Source organism: Balaenoptera ricei, chromosome 2, assembly GCF_028023285.1.
Source record: "Balaenoptera ricei isolate mBalRic1 chromosome 2, mBalRic1.hap2, whole genome shotgun sequence".
NCBI classification, from domain to species: Eukaryota; Metazoa; Chordata; class Mammalia; order Artiodactyla; family Balaenopteridae; genus Balaenoptera; species Balaenoptera ricei.
The window spans coordinates 92,390,685-92,410,135 of NC_082640.1; positions in this window are offsets into that span (position 1 = coordinate 92,390,685).

The following is a 19,451-nucleotide window of genomic DNA, read 5'->3' on the forward strand; positions in this document are numbered from 1 at the left end:
GACAAAGCAGTATATTGGTAGCTGTTAATAGAGCAGGGCTAGCTCTGTCTATATAAATAGGGAAATGGGCTTAGCCATAGAGGTTCAACTATCTGGTTATCTCATGGATTAACACAAACTGGGTCTCAGTTACACAGTTGTATTTAATGTTTTATGATCTCCTAGACTTTCTAGTCCAGGCACTTTTTGACAAACCTTTGTCCTCATTTGAGGGGTTTTGTTGTCGGGTTCTTGGGTCCGTTTGTGTGGGTATTTGCCTCATTCCATCCCTGAGCTTTGCAGCTAGACAGGTGTGATTCAAAACTATGTTCTAAGGTGTTTCCTGTAGTGGAGTAATTGGCTTGCCGTAGTAAGTCATGTTTTTCCACTAAAAGGGGACGGAGGGGTGGTAATCCACGAGATACGCTAAAGTTAAATTGTTAGAAGAATTCCTTGATCAGAAAATATAAATTTGCGTTTTGTTGCTCTATTTCCTGAAAGTGACTTGGAGATGCCCCTGATTTGTCCATCTACTGCTTTGATTCCTTGGATACCACTCATACTTTCACGTTAAGCAAAAACAAGTAATTCTTGCAGGGGTCTCTGTCTTTTTCAGCAGCCCTTTTGTAAGACGCACTTTTCCCATATAAAACAATTTTTAACCGCCCCCCCGACCCAAAAAGAGAAGTAATGAGACATAAACTTAAAGGGCTTTTTCCTGGCACATTCCATTCTAGTTTACAACCTAGAACACCACTTCCATTAAGGCTCTGTTGCATTAGTAACCAGATTTGGTAAAGGAGAAATGCTGCCGCCTTGTGGCCGTTTCCCACAAGAGCGGCTTTACACCCACAGCTAATGGTCATTAACATTCAGAAGGACTCGGGGCCGTAAAGGACACCTGCCCTCAAAAATTGTGCTGAGGTAAGGAATGGACAAAACAATTCAAAACAGGCCAATTTTTCAAGAAGATAGTATGAAGAGTGAAGTTTTACTCCCTCTCTTTAAAAAAAAAAGGAAAATGGATAAAAGCTCAACCTCAGGAAGTATTAGACTCATGCAATCTAATCTACAAAAAGGTTTCAACGCACACCAGTCGACTGACCATCAGCAAAAAGTCTACAAACAATAAATGCTGAAGGGGCTTTAGAGAACTCTGTACCCTCTACCTGCTGGTGAGACGTAAAGTCGTAACAGCCAACAATGAGAACAGAAAGGAGCTGCATTAAAAAGTAAAAATTGAGGTACCATTTAATCCAGCAGGCACGCCACTGGGCCTCTCACCTGAGAAGACCAGAATCGAGAAGACATAGGCTGCAAAAGCTGCACTGCAGCCTTATTCACAATAGCCAAGACAGTGAAGCAACCAAAATGTTCTTCAGCAGGTGAATGGATAAAGAAGAAGTGGTCCATGTACACAATGGAATATTAGCCATGGAAAACAATGAAACACTGCTCTTTGAGGCACCACAGGTGAACCTGGGGATAATCACCAAACATGATGTAAGTCGGAAAGCAAAAGACCTATATCCTATGATATCACTTACAGGGGTTAGCTAATAACTGACACAAATGAACATATTTCCACAGAGAAAGACGCTCACAGAATTAGAAAACAAACTATGCTCATGTAAAAGGAAAGGTGGGGGGAATGGATAAATTAAGGTTAGTGTTACTATACGTATACAAATACATATTATATACATTTATCAAAAAGACCGACCATATAGCAAGGGAGGTCTACAGAAAACGCTGTAATATTTTACATGGGAAGAGGATCTGTACAAGGATAGACATATATAATGTACAAATGAACCAGATTCTGTACACCTAGGACAAACAATATTCTAAAATTGACCCCGATTAAAAAAAGTAAAAAAAAAAAAAACAAGAAGAAGTAATGAGACATAAACTTATGGGGGTTTCTCCTGGCACATTCCATTCTAATTTTAAACCTAGGAACACGACTTCCTGGAAGGCTCTGCTGCCTTGGTACCCAGATTTGGGAACGGAGAAATGATGCCTCCTTGTGGCCATTTCCCACAACAGCAGCTTTAAACACATTGCTAAAGGTCACTAAATATTCACCAAACTTGCATTTATTTAAATGACACCTGCCCTCCAAAAGTTCCTGGGGTCGAAAATCGACCAAAATTTCAAAAGAGGGCAACCTTTCAAGATGACAATTTCAAGAGGTATACTGTACTCACATTTTTTTTTAACAGAAAACAAAAAGGCGAGGAAAAATGATGAATTTCAGGAATTTTTAAAGACATGCAAACCCAGATTACAAAAACCGATCAGCTCACAGCAGTCAGAATGGCCATTAGCAAAAATGCTGCAAACAATAAATGCTGAAGTGATTGTGGAGAGATGCTTACCCTCTCTTCTATGGGGGACGTGGTAAGAGCCACTAATGAAAACACAATGGAGGTGCTTTGAACATTGAGCTACAGGTCAATCATTCACACCCAGTGCTGGGCGTAACCCCTGAGAAATGAGAATCAAAAAGTCACAGGCTGGCAATCCTGCACTCCAGCAATATTTACCATAGCCAACACTTGGAAGCAACGAAAATATCCATCAATACAGGAATGCACCAAGAAGAAGTGGTCTATGTACGCAATGGAATATTACTCCAATAAAAACTATAAATTAAATTTAAAAAACAAACAAAAGTAAGGAGACATCCGCTTTTGTGGGTTTATCCGGGCACATTCCACTCTAATTTATAACCGAGGAACACCACTGGCCGGGAGAGCTGTTTCCCTAGTTACCAGAGTGGGGAACGTAGAAAGGCTGCCATCCTCTGGCCGTTACCTGCAAAAGCAGCTTTAAAACCTGTGCTAATGCTCACTTCATATGAACGAGTATGGCAGGGCTGTAAATGAAACCTGCCCTCAAAATGTTTAGAGGGAGGTAAATGGCCAAAGCATTTCAAAATGTGACACATACTTTAAGAAAACACTTTGAAGAACTAAGCTGTAATCACAGACTGAAAAATAAAAGCACGTGCCTTAAAGCTCAATTTCAACGGATTATGAGACACAGGCAAATTCAACCACAAAGAGGTATTACCTCAAACCAGTCAGAATAACCATCAGCAAGAAAACTATAAACAATAAATGCTGAAGGTGTTGTGGAGAAATGCATACGCTCAACTTTAAGAGGGACGTAACTTGGAAAGAGCCACTAATGAGAACTGAATGGAGGTGCCTTTAAAAGGGAAATATTGAGCTACCATATGATCCAGCAGGCCCCTTCCTGGACCTATAACCTCCGAAGACAGAACTGGAAAGACACAGGCAGGCAAAACTGCACTGCACAGTATTACAATAGCCAAGATATGGAAGTAACCAAAAAGTCCACCAACAGATGGGGGGACAAAGAAGAACTGCTACATGTAGAGATGGAATATTAGCTAGCGAAAAAATGAAACAATGCCATTTGCAGCACCATAGATGAGTCTAGAAGGAATCACGCAACTTGTAGTAAGTGAGAAAACGAAAGACACATATCCTATCCTATCACTTGTAGGTGTTACCAAAAAATTGATACCAATGAAGATATTTCCACAGAGAAAGGCAATCACAGATTCATTAAACAAACTGATGGTTCACTAAATGGAAAGGTGTGAGGATTGGATACATTACGATATTGGGGTTAACAGAGATATACAAACACATGTGAAATACAGAATCACCAAAGACCTACAGAGTACCAAGAGAAGACTACTCCACATTGTGTCATAACCGACATGGGAAAAGGATACGAAGAAGAAGAGATATATGTATATGTGTGAAAGAACCACATCTTGCACACCTAGAGCAAACAAAATCTTGTAATCAAATTTGCTGTGATAAAAAATAAAAATTTACTTAAAAATACGAACAAGAAGTAATGAGAAGGGGGTGCTCGGGCTCCGGCCCACAGTTCGAGCGGCGAGAGCACTCAGAGACACGACGCGGGCCAGAGGGGAGTGAGCGGGCGCCTCAGTGTCCTCCCCCTTCCCACCCTTCGCCTCGCCGCCTTCTCCCCCCTCAGCCGGACCGGAATTATGTGATCCCGGAAGTTCCGGCGCCACTGCTGTGTGGGATAAACAGTAATGGCGGAGGCTGCAGCTCCGGGAACAACAGCCAAAACATCAAGAGCAGGAGCGGCAGGGGCGGCGGTGGCAGCGGCCTCCCCCACCCCTATCCCCACAGTTACCTCCCCGTCCCTGCGGGCACGGGATTTGGCAGCGACGGCAGCGGCGGCGGCTGGACCAAACAGGTCACCTGCAGGTATTTCATGCATGGGGTTTGTAAGGAAGGAGATAACTGTCGATGCTCACGTGACCTCTCTGAGAGTCCATATGGTGTAGTGTACAAGTATTTTCAGCGAGAGTACTGTATTTACGGAGACCGCTGCAAATATGAACACAGCAAGCCATTGCAACTGCTACAGCTCTAACTGCAAAGTCACCCCTTGCTGCTTCCTCAAGTCTCTCATCAGTAGTTGGACAGATTGGTGAAATGCATATGGGCGAAGCTGAGTCAAGAAATTCAAACTTTTCAACTGTAGGAGCTGGTTCAGAAGACTGGGTGAACGCCATTGAGTTTGTTCCTGGGCAGCCCTACTGTGGCCGTACTGCCTCTTCCTCCACTGAAGCACCCCTGCAGGGCTCAGTGACCAAGGAAGAATCAGAAAAGGAGCAAATTGCAGTGGAAACAAAGAAGCAGATCTGCCCCTATGCTGCAGTGGGAGAGTGCCGATATGGGGAGAACTGTGTGTATCTCCATGGAGACGCGTGTGATATGTGTGGGCTGCAGGTCTTCCATCCAGTGGATGCTGCCCAAAGATCACAACACATCAAATCTTGCATCGAGGCCCATGAGAAGGACATGGAGCTCTCGTTTGCTGTGCAGCACAGCAAGGACATGGTGTGTGGGATCTGCATGGAGGTGGTCTATGAGAAAGCCAACCCCCGCGAGCGCCGCTTCGGAATCCTCTCCAACTGCAACCACACCTACTGTCTCAAATGTATTCGCAAGTGGAGGAGTGCTAAGCAATTTGAGAGCAAGATCATAAAGTACTGCCCAGAATGCCGGATCACATCTAACATTGTCATTCCAAGTGAGTACTGGGTGGAGGAGAAAGAAGAGAAGCAGAAACTCATTCAGAAATACAAGGAGGCAATGAGCAACAAGGTGTGCAGGTATTTTGACGAAGGACGTGGGAGCTGCCCATTTGGAGGGAACTGCGTTTACAAGCATGCGTACCCTGATGCCATAGAGAGGAGCCACAGAGACAGAAAGTGGGAACATCAAGCACATACCGGGCCCAACGAACGAACCACTTCTGGGAGATCATTGAGGAGAGAGGGAAAGGCAACCCCTTTGACAACGACGAAGAAGAGGTTGTCACCTTTAAGCTGGGCGAGATGTTGCTTGTGCTTTTGGCTGCAGGTGGGGACGACGACCTGACAGACTCTGAAGACGAGTGGGACTTGTTTCACGATGAGCTGGAAGATTTTTATGACTTGGATCTATAGCAGCTTTGCTGGGCGTGTGAACTGGTCTGCTGAGCCTCAGACGGCAGCCCTCCCCACTGGTGGCAGCAGTGCCCGTGGTTCTCTTCTAGGCAGGCCTCTCAACTCCAGGTGCTGTCGTAATAATTTTTACCCAGGGCCTGTCTTCTCAATCCCTCACCTTTCCCCAAGGAGTGTGTTGTTTTCTCTGTTTCAAAAAGTTACAAAAATGAATCTTAAAGTTAGTTTTCTTGTAACATGAATTTAACGGTCAGACAGCGTGTAGGTTTGCTGCGTCATCTGTTTTCAGCCAGATTCACACGGTTCAAGGGTAGCATTTCTGGATTTCCAGTACTCATTTTTGAGGACCCCAGGTTCAAAAGTAACAGCATTGGCCCTGCTTTTGGGTCCAAGAATTGGGGTGATAGGTGAAGGATCTGAACTGTGGCGTGGAGCCTTCTGCTATAGACTTAGGCGGATGCTTGAGGTTTCTGGTGAATTCTGCACATCTGTGTTTCTATATCTGTCCCCTGCCCTGGAATCCCCACCCTGTGCACTCGTTCTGTGGTTTTCGTCTCTTGTTTAATTGCACACAAGTACTACTGCTGGGTAACCAGAACCAGGTGCGACTGTGTTGAGATTTTTACTGTGTTTAGCCTGATAGGAAAATGGTGAAAGAACACATATAAAGATATAGCGGAATAAAATAAATGCAGAGTTGGAAGTTGACTCCCAAGGGCTGATAGACTTGGTACGTGTGAGTGTGTAACAAGCTTCTCATCCCTGCATAGATGCAGTGTCTGTAGCCTTAGTGGAAAAACTCAAGTTTACTGGTTTCAGCCTCGTGTGGCAAATAGATCTTAAAGGACAAAGCAGTATATTGGTAGCTGTTAATAGAGCAGGGCTAGCTCTGTCTATATAAATAGGGAAATGGGCTTAGCCATAGAGGTTCAACTATCTGGTTATCTCATGGATTAACACAAACTGGGTCTCAGTTACACAGTTGTATTTAATGTTTTATGATCTCCTAGACTTTCTAGTCCAGGCACTTTTTGACAAACCTTTGTCCTCATTTGAGGGGTTTTGTTGTCGGGTTCTTGGGTCCGTTTGTGTGGGTATTTGCCTCATTCCATCCCTGAGCTTTGCAGCTAGACAGGTGTGATTCAAAACTATGTTCTAAGGTGTTTCCTGTAGTGGAGTAATTGGCTTGCCGTAGTAAGTCATGTTTTTCCACTAAAAGGGGACGGAGGGGTGGTAATCCACGAGATACGCTAAAGTTAAATTGTTAGAAGAATTCCTTGATCAGAAAATATAAATTTGCGTTTTGTTGCTCTATTTCCTGAAAGTGACTTGGAGATGCCCCTGATTTGTCCATCTACTGCTTTGATTCCTTGGATACCACTCATACTTTCACGTTAAGCAAAAACAAGTAATTCTTGCAGGGGTCTCTGTCTTTTTCAGCAGCCCTTTTGTAAGACGCACTTTTCCCATATAAAACAATTTTTAACCGCCCCCCCGACCCAAAAAGAGAAGTAATGAGACATAAACTTAAAGGGCTTTTTCCTGGCACATTCCATTCTAGTTTACAACCTAGAACACCACTTCCATTAAGGCTCTGTTGCATTAGTAACCAGATTTGGTAAAGGAGAAATGCTGCCGCCTTGTGGCCGTTTCCCACAAGAGCGGCTTTACACCCACAGCTAATGGTCATTAACATTCAGAAGGACTCGGGGCCGTAAAGGACACCTGCCCTCAAAAATTGTGCTGAGGTAAGGAATGGACAAAACAATTCAAAACAGGCCAATTTTTCAAGAAGATAGTATGAAGAGTGAAGTTTTACTCCCTCTCTTTAAAAAAAAAAGGAAAATGGATAAAAGCTCAACCTCAGGAAGTATTAGACTCATGCAATCTAATCTACAAAAAGGTTTCAACGCACACCAGTCGACTGACCATCAGCAAAAAGTCTACAAACAATAAATGCTGAAGGGGCTTTAGAGAACTCTGTACCCTCTACCTGCTGGTGAGACGTAAAGTCGTAACAGCCAACAATGAGAACAGAAAGGAGCTGCATTAAAAAGTAAAAATTGAGGTACCATTTAATCCAGCAGGCACGCCACTGGGCCTCTCACCTGAGAAGACCAGAATCGAGAAGACATAGGCTGCAAAAGCTGCACTGCAGCCTTATTCACAATAGCCAAGACAGTGAAGCAACCAAAATGTTCTTCAGCAGGTGAATGGATAAAGAAGAAGTGGTCCATGTACACAATGGAATATTAGCCATGGAAAACAATGAAACACTGCTCTTTGAGGCACCACAGGTGAACCTGGGGATAATCACCAAACATGATGTAAGTCGGAAAGCAAAAGACCTATATCCTATGATATCACTTACAGGGGTTAGCTAATAACTGACACAAATGAACATATTTCCACAGAGAAAGACGCTCACAGAATTAGAAAACAAACTATGCTCATGTAAAAGGAAAGGTGGGGGGAATGGATAAATTAAGGTTAGTGTTACTATACGTATACAAATACATATTATATACATTTATCAAAAAGACCGACCATATAGCAAGGGAGGTCTACAGAAAACGCTGTAATATTTTACATGGGAAGAGGATCTGTACAAGGATAGACATATATAATGTACAAATGAACCAGATTCTGTACACCTAGGACAAACAATATTCTAAAATTGACCCCGATTAAAAAAAGTAAAAAAAAAAAAAAACAAGAAGAAGTAATGAGACATAAACTTATGGGGGTTTCTCCTGGCACATTCCATTCTAATTTTAAACCTAGGAACACGACTTCCTGGAAGGCTCTGCTGCCTTGGTACCCAGATTTGGGAACGGAGAAATGATGCCTCCTTGTGGCCATTTCCCACAACAGCAGCTTTAAACACATTGCTAAAGGTCACTAAATATTCACCAAACTTGCATTTATTTAAATGACACCTGCCCTCCAAAAGTTCCTGGGGTCGAAAATCGACCAAAATTTCAAAAGAGGGCAACCTTTCAAGATGACAATTTCAAGAGGTATACTGTACTCACATTTTTTTTTAACAGAAAACAAAAAGGCGAGGAAAAATGATGAATTTCAGGAATTTTTAAAGACATGCAAACCCAGATTACAAAAACCGATCAGCTCACAGCAGTCAGAATGGCCATTAGCAAAAATGCTGCAAACAATAAATGCTGAAGTGATTGTGGAGAGATGCTTACCCTCTCTTCTATGGGGGACGTGGTAAGAGCCACTAATGAAAACACAGTGGAGGTGCTTTGAACATTGAGCTACAGGTCAATCATTCACACCCAGTGCTGGGCGTAACCCCTGAGAAATGAGAATCAAAAAGTCACAGGCTGGCAATCCTGCACTCCAGCAATATTTACCATAGCCAACACTTGGAAGCAACGAAAATATCCATCAATACAGGAATGCACCAAGAAGAAGTGGTCTATGTACGCAATGGAATATTACTCCAATAAAAACTATAAATTAAATTTAAAAAACAAACAAAAGTAAGGAGACATCCGCTTTTGTGGGTTTATCCGGGCACATTCCACTCTAATTTATAACCGAGGAACACCACTGGCCGGGAGAGCTGTTTCCCTAGTTACCAGAGTGGGGAACGTAGAAAGGCTGCCATCCTCTGGCCGTTACCTGCAAAAGCAGCTTTAAAACCTGTGCTAATGCTCACTTCATATGAACGAGTATGGCAGGGCTGTAAATGAAACCTGCCCTCAAAATGTTTAGAGGGAGGTAAATGGCCAAAGCATTTCAAAATGTGACACATACTTTAAGAAAACACTTTGAAGAACTAAGCTGTAATCACAGATTGAAAAATAAAAGCACGTGCCTTAAAGCTCAATTTCAACGGATTATGAGACACAGGCAAATTCAACCACAAAGAGGTATTACCTCAAACCAGTCAGAATAACCATCAGCAAGAAAACTATAAACAATAAATGCTGAAGGTGTTGTGGAGAAATGCATACGCTCAACTTTAAGAGGGACGTAACTTGGAAAGAGCCACTAATGAGAACTGAATGGAGGTGCCTTTAAAAGGGAAATATTGAGCTACCATATGATCCAGCAGGCCCCTTCCTGGACCTATAACCTCCGAAGACAGAACTGGAAAGACACAGGCAGGCAAAACTGCACTGCACAGTATTACAATAGCCAAGATATGGAAGTAACCAAAAAGTCCACCAACAGATGGGGGGACAAAGAAGAACTGCTACATGTAGAGATGGAATATTAGCTAGCGAAAAAATGAAACAATGCCATTTGCAGCACCATAGATGAGTCTAGAAGGAATCACGCAACTTGTAGTAAGTGAGAAAACGAAAGACACATATCCTATCCTATCACTTGTAGGTGTTACCAAAAAATTGATACCAATGAAGATATTTCCACAGAGAAAGGCAATCACAGATTCATTAAACAAACTGATGGTTCACTAAATGGAAAGGTGTGAGGATTGGATACATTACGATATTGGGGTTAACAGAGATATACAAACACATGTGAAATACAGAATCACCAAAGACCTACAGAGTACCAAGAGAAGACTACTCCACATTGTGTCATAACCGACATGGGAAAAGGATACGAAGAAGAAGAGATATATGTATATGTGTGAAAGAACCACATCTTGCACACCTAGAGCAAACAAAATCTTGTAATCAAATTTGCTGTGATAAAAAATAAAAATTTACTTAAAAATACGAACAAGAAGTAATGAGAAGGGGGTGCTCGGGCTCCGGCCCACAGTTCGAGCGGCGAGAGCACTCAGAGACACGACGCGGGCCAGAGGGGAGTGAGCGGGCGCCTCAGTGTCCTCCCCCTTCCCACCCTTCGCCTCGCCGCCTTCTCCCCCCTCAGCCGGACCGGAATTATGTGATCCCGGAAGTTCCGGCGCCACTGCTGTGTGGGATAAACAGTAATGGCGGAGGCTGCAGCTCCGGGAACAACAGCCAAAACATCAAGAGCAGGAGCGGCAGGGGCGGCGGTGGCAGCGGCCTCCCCCACCCCTATCCCCACAGTTACCTCCCCGTCCCTGCGGGCACGGGATTTGGCAGCGACGGCAGCGGCGGCGGCTGGACCAAACAGGTCACCTGCAGGTATTTCATGCATGGGGTTTGTAAGGAAGGAGATAACTGTCGATGCTCACGTGACCTCTCTGAGAGTCCATATGGTGTAGTGTACAAGTATTTTCAGCGAGAGTACTGTATTTACGGAGACCGCTGCAAATATGAACACAGCAAGCCATTGCAACTGCTACAGCTCTAACTGCAAAGTCACCCCTTGCTGCTTCCTCAAGTCTCTCATCAGTAGTTGGACAGATTGGTGAAATGCATATGGGCGAAGCTGAGTCAAGAAATTCAAACTTTTCAACTGTAGGAGCTGGTTCAGAAGACTGGGTGAACGCCATTGAGTTTGTTCCTGGGCAGCCCTACTGTGGCCGTACTGCCTCTTCCTCCACTGAAGCACCCCTGCAGGGCTCAGTGACCAAGGAAGAATCAGAAAAGGAGCAAATTGCAGTGGAAACAAAGAAGCAGATCTGCCCCTATGCTGCAGTGGGAGAGTGCCGATATGGGGAGAACTGTGTGTATCTCCATGGAGACGCGTGTGATATGTGTGGGCTGCAGGTCTTCCATCCAGTGGATGCTGCCCAAAGATCACAACACATCAAATCTTGCATCGAGGCCCATGAGAAGGACATGGAGCTCTCGTTTGCTGTGCAGCACAGCAAGGACATGGTGTGTGGGATCTGCATGGAGGTGGTCTATGAGAAAGCCAACCCCCGCGAGCGCCGCTTCGGAATCCTCTCCAACTGCAACCACACCTACTGTCTCAAATGTATTCGCAAGTGGAGGAGTGCTAAGCAATTTGAGAGCAAGATCATAAAGTACTGCCCAGAATGCCGGATCACATCTAACATTGTCATTCCAAGTGAGTACTGGGTGGAGGAGAAAGAAGAGAAGCAGAAACTCATTCAGAAATACAAGGAGGCAATGAGCAACAAGGTGTGCAGGTATTTTGACGAAGGACGTGGGAGCTGCCCATTTGGAGGGAACTGCGTTTACAAGCATGCGTACCCTGATGCCATAGAGAGGAGCCACAGAGACAGAAAGTGGGAACATCAAGCACATACCGGGCCCAACGAACGAACCACTTCTGGGAGATCATTGAGGAGAGAGGGAAAGGCAACCCCTTTGACAACGACGAAGAAGAGGTTGTCACCTTTAAGCTGGGCGAGATGTTGCTTGTGCTTTTGGCTGCAGGTGGGGACGACGACCTGACAGACTCTGAAGACGAGTGGGACTTGTTTCACGATGAGCTGGAAGATTTTTATGACTTGGATCTATAGCAGCTTTGCTGGGCGTGTGAACTGGTCTGCTGAGCCTCAGACGGCAGCCCTCCCCACTGGTGGCAGCAGTGCCCGTGGTTCTCTTCTAGGCAGGCCTCTCAACTCCAGGTGCTGTCGTAATAATTTTTACCCAGGGCCTGTCTTCTCAATCCCTCACCTTTCCCCAAGGAGTGTGTTGTTTTCTCTGTTTCAAAAAGTTACAAAAATGAATCTTAAAGTTAGTTTTCTTGTAACATGAATTTAACGGTCAGACAGCGTGTAGGTTTGCTGCGTCATCTGTTTTCAGCCAGATTCACACGGTTCAAGGGTAGCATTTCTGGATTTCCAGTACTCATTTTTGAGGACCCCAGGTTCAAAAGTAACAGCATTGGCCCTGCTTTTGGGTCCAAGAATTGGGGTGATAGGTGAAGGATCTGAACTGTGGCGTGGAGCCTTCTGCTATAGACTTAGGCGGATGCTTGAGGTTTCTGGTGAATTCTGCACATCTGTGTTTCTATATCTGTCCCCTGCCCTGGAATCCCCACCCTGTGCACTCGTTCTGTGGTTTTCGTCTCTTGTTTAATTGCACACAAGTACTACTGCTGGGTAACCAGAACCAGGTGCGACTGTGTTGAGATTTTTACTGTGTTTAGCCTGATAGGAAAATGGTGAAAGAACACATATAAAGATATAGCGGAATAAAATAAATGCAGAGTTGGAAGTTGACTCCCAAGGGCTGATAGACTTGGTACGTGTGAGTGTGTAACAAGCTTCTCATCCCTGCATAGATGCAGTGTCTGTAGCCTTAGTGGAAAAACTCAAGTTTACTGGTTTCAGCCTCGTGTGGCAAATAGATCTTAAAGGACAAAGCAGTATATTGGTAGCTGTTAATAGAGCAGGGCTAGCTCTGTCTATATAAATAGGGAAATGGGCTTAGCCATAGAGGTTCAACTATCTGGTTATCTCATGGATTAACACAAACTGGGTCTCAGTTACACAGTTGTATTTAATGTTTTATGATCTCCTAGACTTTCTAGTCCAGGCACTTTTTGACAAACCTTTGTCCTCATTTGAGGGGTTTTGTTGTCGGGTTCTTGGGTCCGTTTGTGTGGGTATTTGCCTCATTCCATCCCTGAGCTTTGCAGCTAGACAGGTGTGATTCAAAACTATGTTCTAAGGTGTTTCCTGTAGTGGAGTAATTGGCTTGCCGTAGTAAGTCATGTTTTTCCACTAAAAGGGGACGGAGGGGTGGTAATCCACGAGATACGCTAAAGTTAAATTGTTAGAAGAATTCCTTGATCAGAAAATATAAATTTGCGTTTTGTTGCTCTATTTCCTGAAAGTGACTTGGAGATGCCCCTGATTTGTCCATCTACTGCTTTGATTCCTTGGATACCACTCATACTTTCACGTTAAGCAAAAACAAGTAATTCTTGCAGGGGTCTCTGTCTTTTTCAGCAGCCCTTTTGTAAGACGCACTTTTCCCATATAAAACAATTTTTAACCGCCCCCCCACCCAAAAAGAGAAGTAATGAGACATAAACTTAAAGGGCTTTTTCCTGGCACATTCCATTCTAGTTTACAACCTAGAACACCACTTCCATTAAGGCTCTGTTGCATTAGTAACCAGATTTGGTAAAGGAGAAATGCTGCCGCCTTGTGGCCGTTTCCCACAAGAGCGGCTTTACACCCACAGCTAATGGTCATTAACATTCAGAAGGACTCGGGGCCGTAAAGGACACCTGCCCTCAAAAATTGTGCTGAGGTAAGGAATGGACAAAACAATTCAAAACAGGCCAATTTTTCAAGAAGATAGTATGAAGAGTGAAGTTTTACTCCCTCTCTTTAAAAAAAAAAGGAAAATGGATAAAAGCTCAACCTCAGGAAGTATTAGACTCATGCAATCTAATCTACAAAAAGGTTTCAACGCACACCAGTCGACTGACCATCAGCAAAAAGTCTACAAACAATAAATGCTGAAGGGGCTTTAGAGAACTCTGTACCCTCTACCTGCTGGTGAGACGTAAAGTCGTAACAGCCAACAATGAGAACAGAAAGGAGCTGCATTAAAAAGTAAAAATTGAGGTACCATTTAATCCAGCAGGCACGCCACTGGGCCTCTCACCTGAGAAGACCAGAATCGAGAAGACATAGGCTGCAAAAGCTGCACTGCAGCCTTATTCACAATAGCCAAGACAGTGAAGCAACCAAAATGTTCTTCAGCAGGTGAATGGATAAAGAAGAAGTGGTCCATGTACACAATGGAATATTAGCCATGGAAAACAATGAAACACTGCTCTTTGAGGCACCACAGGTGAACCTGGGGATAATCACCAAACATGATGTAAGTCGGAAAGCAAAAGACCTATATCCTATGATATCACTTACAGGGGTTAGCTAATAACTGACACAAATGAACATATTTCCACAGAGAAAGACGCTCACAGAATTAGAAAACAAACTATGCTCATGTAAAAGGAAAGGTGGGGGGAATGGATAAATTAAGGTTAGTGTTACTATACGTATACAAATACATATTATATACATTTATCAAAAAGACCGACCATATAGCAAGGGAGGTCTACAGAAAACGCTGTAATATTTTACATGGGAAGAGGATCTGTACAAGGATAGACATATATAATGTACAAATGAACCAGATTCTGTACACCTAGGACAAACAATATTCTAAAATTGACCCCGATTAAAAAAAGTAAAAAAAAAAAAAAACAAGAAGAAGTAATGAGACATAAACTTATGGGGGTTTCTCCTGGCACATTCCATTCTAATTTTAAACCTAGGAACACGACTTCCTGGAAGGCTCTGCTGCCTTGGTACCCAGATTTGGGAACGGAGAAATGATGCCTCCTTGTGGCCATTTCCCACAACAGCAGCTTTAAACACATTGCTAAAGGTCACTAAATATTCACCAAACTTGCATTTATTTAAATGACACCTGCCCTCCAAAAGTTCCTGGGGTCGAAAATCGACCAAAATTTCAAAAGAGGGCAACCTTTCAAGATGACAATTTCAAGAGGTATACTGTACTCACATTTTTTTTTAACAGAAAACAAAAAGGCGAGGAAAAATGATGAATTTCAGGAATTTTTAAAGACATGCAAACCCAGATTACAAAAACCGATCAGCTCACAGCAGTCAGAATGGCCATTAGCAAAAATGCTGCAAACAATAAATGCTGAAGTGATTGTGGAGAGATGCTTACCCTCTCTTCTATGGGGGACGTGGTAAGAGCCACTAATGAAAACACAATGGAGGTGCTTTGAACATTGAGCTACAGGTCAATCATTCACACCCAGTGCTGGGCGTAACCCCTGAGAAATGAGAATCAAAAAGTCACAGGCTGGCAATCCTGCACTCCAGCAATATTTACCATAGCCAACACTTGGAAGCAACGAAAATATCCATCAATACAGGAATGCACCAAGAAGAAGTGGTCTATGTACGCAATGGAATATTACTCCAATAAAAACTATAAATTAAATTTAAAAAACAAACAAAAGTAAGGAGACATCCGCTTTTGTGGGTTTATCCGGGCACATTCCACTCTAATTTATAACCGAGGAACACCACTGGCCGGGAGAGCTGTTTCCCTAGTTACCAGAGTGGGGAACGTAGAAAGGCTGCCATCCTCTGGCCGTTACCTGCAAAAGCAGCTTTAAAACCTGTGCTAATGCTCACTTCATATGAACGAGTATGGCAGGGCTGTAAATGAAACCTGCCCTCAAAATGTTTAGAGGGAGGTAAATGGCCAAAGCATTTCAAAATGTGACACATACTTTAAGAAAACACTTTGAAGAACTAAGCTGTAATCACAGACTGAAAAATAAAAGCACGTGCCTTAAAGCTCAATTTCAACGGATTATGAGACACAGGCAAATTCAACCACAAAGAGGTATTACCTCAAACCAGTCAGAATAACCATCAGCAAGAAAACTATAAACAATAAATGCTGAAGGTGTTGTGGAGAAATGCATACGCTCAACTTTAAGAGGGACGTAACTTGGAAAGAGCCACTAATGAGAACTGAATGGAGGTGCCTTTAAAAGGGAAATATTGAGCTACCATATGATCCAGCAGGCCCCTTCCTGGACCTATAACCTCCGAAGACAGAACTGGAAAGACACAGGCAGGCAAAACTGCACTGCACAGTATTACAATAGCCAAGATATGGAAGTAACCAAAAAGTCCACCAACAGATGGGGGGACAAAGAAGAACTGCTACATGTAGAGATGGAATATTAGCTAGCGAAAAAATGAAACAATGCCATTTGCAGCACCATAGATGAGTCTAGAAGGAATCACGCAACTTGTAGTAAGTGAGAAAACGAAAGACACATATCCTATCCTATCACTTGTAGGTGTTACCAAAAAATTGATACCAATGAAGATATTTCCACAGAGAAAGGCAATCACAGATTCATTAAACAAACTGATGGTTCACTAAATGGAAAGGTGTGAGGATTGGATACATTACGATATTGGGGTTAACAGAGATATACAAACACATGTGAAATACAGAATCACCAAAGACCTACAGAGTACCAAGAGAAGACTACTCCACATTGTGTCATAACCGACATGGGAAAAGGATACGAAGAAGAAGAGATATATGTATATGTGTGAAAGAACCACATCTTGCACACCTAGAGCAAACAAAATCTTGTAATCAAATTTGCTGTGATAAAAAATAAAAATTTACTTAAAAATACGAACAAGAAGTAATGAGAAGGGGGTGCTCGGGCTCCGGCCCACAGTTCGAGCGGCGAGAGCACTCAGAGACACGACGCGGGCCAGAGGGGAGTGAGCGGGCGCCTCAGTGTCCTCCCCCTTCCCACCCTTCGCCTCGCCGCCTTCTCCCCCCTCAGCCGGACCGGAATTATGTGATCCCGGAAGTTCCGGCGCCACTGCTGTGTGGGATAAACAGTAATGGCGGAGGCTGCAGCTCCGGGAACAACAGCCAAAACATCAAGAGCAGGAGCGGCAGGGGCGGCGGTGGCAGCGGCCTCCCCCACCCCTATCCCCACAGTTACCTCCCCGTCCCTGCGGGCACGGGATTTGGCAGCGACGGCAGCGGCGGCGGCTGGACCAAACAGGTCACCTGCAGGTATTTCATGCATGGGGTTTGTAAGGAAGGAGATAACTGTCGATGCTCACGTGACCTCTCTGAGAGTCCATATGGTGTAGTGTACAAGTATTTTCAGCGAGAGTACTGTATTTACGGAGACCGCTGCAAATATGAACACAGCAAGCCATTGCAACTGCTACAGCTCTAACTGCAAAGTCACCCCTTGCTGCTTCCTCAAGTCTCTCATCAGTAGTTGGACAGATTGGTGAAATGCATATGGGCGAAGCTGAGTCAAGAAATTCAAACTTTTCAACTGTAGGAGCTGGTTCAGAAGACTGGGTGAACGCCATTGAGTTTGTTCCTGGGCAGCCCTACTGTGGCCGTACTGCCTCTTCCTCCACTGAAGCACCCCTGCAGGGCTCAGTGACCAAGGAAGAATCAGAAAAGGAGCAAATTGCAGTGGAAACAAAGAAGCAGATCTGCCCCTATGCTGCAGTGGGAGAGTGCCGATATGGGGAGAACTGTGTGTATCTCCATGGAGACGCGTGTGATATGTGTGGGCTGCAGGTCTTCCATCCAGTGGATGCTGCCCAAAGATCACAACACATCAAATCTTGCATCGAGGCCCATGAGAAGGACATGGAGCTCTCGTTTGCTGTGCAGCACAGCAAGGACATGGTGTGTGGGATCTGCATGGAGGTGGTCTATGAGAAAGCCAACCCCCGCGAGCGCCGCTTCGGAATCCTCTCCAACTGCAACCACACCTACTGTCTCAAATGTATTCGCAAGTGGAGGAGTGCTAAGCAATTTGAGAGCAAGATCATAAAGTACTGCCCAGAATGCCGGATCACATCTAACATTGTCATTCCAAGTGAGTACTGGGTGGAGGAGAAAGAAGAGAAGCAGAAACTCATTCAGAAATACAAGGAGGCAATGAGCAACAAGGTGTGCAGGTATTTTGACGAAGGACGTGGGAGCTGCCCATTTGGAGGGAACTGCGTTTACAAGCATGCGTACCCTGATGCCATAGAGAGGAGCCACAGAGACAGAAAGTGGGAACATCAAGCACATACCGGGCCCAACGAACGAACCACTTCTGGGAGATCATTGAGGAGAGAGGGAAAGGCAACCCCTTTGACAACGACGAAGAAGAGGTTGTCACCTTTAAGCTGGGCGAGATGTTGCTTGTGCTTTTGGCTGCAGGTGGGGACGACGACCTGACAGACTCTGAAGACGAGTGGGACTTGTTTCACGATGAGCTGGAAGATTTTTATGACTTGGATCTATAGCAGCTTTGCTGGGCGTGTGAACTGGTCTGCTGAGCCTCAGACGGCAGCCCTCCCCACTGGTGGCAGCAGTGCCCGTGGTTCTCTTCTAGGCAGGCCTCTCAACTCCAGGTGCTGTCGTAATAATTTTTACCCAGGGCCTGTCTTCTCAATCCCTCACCTTTCCCCAAGGAGTGTGTTGTTTTCTCTGTTTCAAAAAGTTACAAAAATGAATCTTAAAGTTAGTTTTCTTGTAACATGAATTTAACGGTCAGACAGCGTGTAGGTTTGCTGCGTCATCTGTTTTCAGCCAGATTCACACGGTTCAAGGGTAGCATTTCTGGATTTCCAGTACTCATTTTTGAGGACCCCAGGTTCAAAAGTAACAGCATTGGCCCTGCTTTTGGGTCCAAGAATTGGGGTGATAGGTGAAGGATCTGAACTGTGGCGTGGAGCCTTCTGCTATAGACTTAGGCGGATGCTTGAGGTTTCTGGTGAATTCTGCACATCTGTGTTTCTATATCTGTCCCCTGCCCTGGAATCCCCACCCTGTGCACTCGTTCTGTGGTTTTCGTCTCTTGTTTAATTGCACACAAGTACTACTGCTGGGTAACCAGAACCAGGTGCGACTGTGTTGAGATTTTTACTGTGTTTAGCCTGATAGGAAAATGGTGAAAGAACACATATAAAGATATAGCGGAATAAAATAAATGCAGAGTTGGAAGTTGACTCCCAAGGGCTGATAGACTTGGTACGTGTGAGTGTGTAACAAGCTTCTCATCCCTGCATAGATGCAGTGTCTGTAGCCTTAGTGGAAAAACTCAAGTTTACTGGTTTCAGCCTCGTGTGGCAAATAGATCTTAAAGGACAAAGCAGTATATTGGTAGCTGTTAATAGAGCAGGGCTAGCTCTGTCTATATAAATAGGGAAATGGGCTTAGCCATAGAGGTTCAACTATCTGGTTATCTCATGGATTAACACAAACTGGGTCTCAGTTACACAGTTGTATTTAATGTTTTATGATCTCCTAGACTTTCTAGTCCAGGCACTTTTTGACAAACCTTTGTCCTCATTTGAGGGGTTTTGTTGTCGGGTTCTTGGGTCCGTTTGTGTGGGTATTTGCCTCATTCCATCCCTGAGCTTTGCAGCTAGACAGGTGTGATTCAAAACTATGTTCTAAGGTGTTTCCTGTAGTGGAGTAATTGGCTTGCCGTAGTAAGTCATGTTTTTCCACTAAAAGGGGACGGAGGGGTG